This window comes from Lepus europaeus, chromosome 1 (assembly GCF_033115175.1).
Source record: "Lepus europaeus isolate LE1 chromosome 1, mLepTim1.pri, whole genome shotgun sequence".
Classification (NCBI taxonomy): domain Eukaryota; kingdom Metazoa; phylum Chordata; class Mammalia; order Lagomorpha; family Leporidae; genus Lepus; species Lepus europaeus.
This window is the reverse complement of record NC_084827.1, coordinates 68,325,229-68,329,341: the sequence shown is the minus strand read 5'-3', so window position 1 is coordinate 68,329,341 and position 4,113 is coordinate 68,325,229.

Sequence of the window (4,113 nt, the reverse complement as noted above, 5' to 3'; positions counted from 1 at the left end):
AATATTTACCTGAGGGCATATATATATATTTCTTTTTTTAATGACTACTTCATATGCTGTAACTTGTACACTCAAACATTCACATCTATCTCCTATTGGTTGTCATGTCCATGGTGTCCTTTTTTTTTTTTTGTATTTTAAACAATGCAACAATTACTATTCTTAAATAGTTTTCACTCACATGTTCAAGTGTATCTATAAAATAAATTTCACAAATTGAAATGTTAGAGAGGGAAATCTATACATGTTTTTACAAATATATCTGATGTAAACCAATCTAAACAATAACCAATAATATATGACATTATTTCTCTCCTCATACGATTATCAAAACAGGTACATTTTTGTCCACTTGAAACATCTAAAAAGGTTATCTTTATGCATATTTTAATTATAAATGAGATTGATTAGTTTCCATGCATGCAAATGTCTTTGTTGTAAATTGACATATTTTTCCATTGACTTGAAATGCCACCAACATATAATGTTGGTACATGTGAAATTAATATTTTCATGTATCAGGAAGGGTTGAAAATCAGCAACTTCAAATAGACTAGCTAGATGATAGATAAGTAGATAGACATAGATAAATACATAGAAGATATATACTTGTATCAAAAATTTTTAAAATATAGCTTAAAATGCATGACAAGGTATCTTCTTACTCATTTTTAATTAATGTTGTGACTGTTCCTATGTCTTACTTCTCTAAGTTAACATATAAATGGCATTAAAATTATATCAAATTATAATTATAGTTTAATTTAGAGATGGTCAGTATCTTTACATTATTGAATTTCCCTATACTCCTATGATACAAAAAAAATCTAATTTTATAAAAATATAAATCATTGATATCTCTTAGCATATACCTGGTTTTTTTTACATAGATATTTTTGTATTTTGCTAATTTTATCCTTATTTTTGCACATTTGTTAATTTTACTTTGTAAATGCTAGCATTGGCAAAAATATTTTCTTCTTTTTTAAAAATTTTGGGTCTTTAGAAAAAATACTAATTTTGAATAAAATTTTATTATACATAATTAAATTCTGTTATTTCTCAAAAAATTTTAATTTAATTGCATATTCAAATATGTAATCATAGTACCTGCATATAAACAGTATATTTTTATTCCTCTGTTTTTATGTCTAATTATTTCAGTTATTTCAGTATTCACAAAACTCATATTCTATTAATAAGCAAAATGCTGATTTTATACATACACATAGGAAGAACAAGAAAAAGCAGGCGTTTATTTCCATGAATTGTGGTTAAGACTTGTACAATATTCTTGTTAAATTTTATCAAAAAACATTTTAGAATACTTTTCATGGGGAGTGAAAGGATTATGTGGCATTTCTCCTTTGATATCTATTAAGAAATAATTTTATTAATAAGTTTACTAAAATCTAAATGGTTAAAATTGAACCATCCTTGCATTCCTTATACAATTATATTTAATTGTGATGTAGTCTTCTTTCATGTGATATTGAATATCATCTGCTATTATAATGTTTTATTTCAAATTTTATATCAATATTCATAAGTGAAGTTAGCTTGAAGTTTTGTGGTGCAATACAATTATTACCATGGCAATATTGACACCAGAGGAAGAAAATTCAAAAGCTTACATCTCAATTGGTGTTCTGGAGTCTCTAGAATAATTCAAGCAACATTTAAATAATTTATTCCTTACGTTTGAGCATAATATTCCTCTGAAATTGTTTGACTCTGTATTTGTGGGACAGAAGAAAGAGCTATATAGCAAAATTTTTTATTACTTCTAAGATATTTATTATATTGTATTTCCTATTAAATATTTCACTTTAATAAAATTATACTTAACAAAATATATCACTGAAAATAGAAATAAAATAAAATATGAGCATATTTGTATGGGTTATTTATAGAAGGGTTAAAGTCAATCATCAATTCTCTACAAATTCCTTTGTGTTTATCTTCTCTAGTTGCTAGACATCAATAATGGAGAGAATCAGAAGACAGAGAAAGTAATTTTGTGTACAGATGTGTTATATGTTTCTAACACATCACTTAACTAAGCCTTTTTTTCAATTTCAATTCACTATTTATTTTCATGAAATCTTAAAGTTAGAATGCACATGCAAAATTTTCATTTAAATTTTATTATTATACAGAGGAAGAAATGTTAAAAGGTAGGTAATTGGCTCAAGTTTTCCAAGCTAATATAAGTTTGAGCCTGAACTGCAGACCTTGCCTAAGAATAGTAGAACTATTTTTACTCTAATTTTGAGTTCTATAATGTGTATTTTAAATGTATATATAGGTTTTTAAACAGTACTGATTCTTCAAATGAAAAAATGTCAGTAACCCAAATGACTTTTTCAAATTAATCTTCAACATATCTATCATCATCAGTAACTACATTGAAAAACTAGAGTTAAGATAGGATTCATCATAAGTGAGCATGGACCTTATCTTATTAAAGGAAATGTTTGTTAACTATTGCCTTAGTCTGCATGGACTGCTACTACAAAATATCATAAATTGGGTATAGTATAAATACTAGGGATGTATTTCTTACAGTTCTGGAGGCTAAGTGTAAGATCAAGGCAGATTCAGCATCTGGTGAGGACCTACTTTATGACTTAATAATCACACCTTCTTGATGAATCCCAAATGGTGGAAGGGGCAAAGGGCCTCTCTCAGGCTTGTCTTGGAAGTCACTCATCCAATGCATGAGGGTTTCCCCCATTCCCCCCACAATGACTTCATCATCTCCCAAAGGCCACATCACCTCATTGGATCTAGAGGTATCCAGCACTGAATAATGAAACAAGGATATTTGTTGTTTTGAGCATAGATCCAAATATTCACCAGAGTTCAATAGGATTATTTCCTGATTTATAAAGTAATATCTTTCCATTGTATTTAGCCCTTCTATTAGAGGAGAGTGAATGAGACTAAATTCCATACATACCAGCACTAGAATCCATATTATACAGCACTAATGTGGAAGTTTCTCTTTACTCTATCAAAATTTCCAAGTATAAGTAGGTATGCCATGGAAGAATACTTTTAATTTGATAGCATCCATTTGTAAATATTAAATGTCCCCTTAGTTACACAATTTAAAATCCAACAGTAATTATAGATTTATTCTGAAGACAGAAGAGATTAACTACAAAAGTCCACTCCCATGCAAGGGAGCATATTTTCATGTATTAATTGCCTTAATTGTGGAAGTATTGAGCTTTTGTTCTGTGGTTTTGATTGTTATTAACCAGTTAGGCAGTACATGTTGATAGTACAGACAGAAAAACATGTCAGCATTCATGATGCTGCAGGCACTGTATATGTGAAATGGGGTTTCCATTCCTCCCCACTGAGAGCAGCAAGTGAGGATGTGCAGAATGGAAGAGCAGTGCACTCAGAAATATGAAGCATTGTCACAAGTTGTATGAGAAAGCAGAGCTTTCAGAACATGATGATTCTTGCTTATTCCAGCCTTCAAGTGCTACTGTCTGTGACTTGACTGTGAGTTATGAGAATGGTGAATGGCTCATTGCCGTGGAAATCTCTAGGACACCATGTCAGGCAGGCGAACACTGCTGGTGGTCTCAGAATCATTGCCAATTGTTGGGATAACACTGCTGTTTCACATCACATTCACATTTCTTCATTCATCAAGGCTCATTGTTCACACATCCTGCCGTTATGAAAACATTCTGATAGAAAATGTACTATGAAAACTGCCAGTAAAATGTGGCTAAGAGGTATCAAATTGCAGAAAATGCTTCTAGTAATTAGAAGTATTTGTGAATTAGCAACATGGTTAGAGCCACGTACAAAATGAAGCAAGGAATAAGAAATACTGTCAAATGAAATCTCCATATTAGTGGAAACCAGGGATAAGGCAGATACCGTATTTTAGAAGAGCTTCTGGGTCATGCTCAAAATCCTCTTTGATGCCGTTTCATTCATATGATTTCTTAAAAATAGTAAGACCACTTCCACTTTTATTTGTTCTAGTGGGAATTGTTATCATATATTTTATCTATAAAACCTTAAATGTCTGTATTTATAAAACCTTAAAAGCCACAAAAGAAGTAGATAGAAACAGTGGATTTT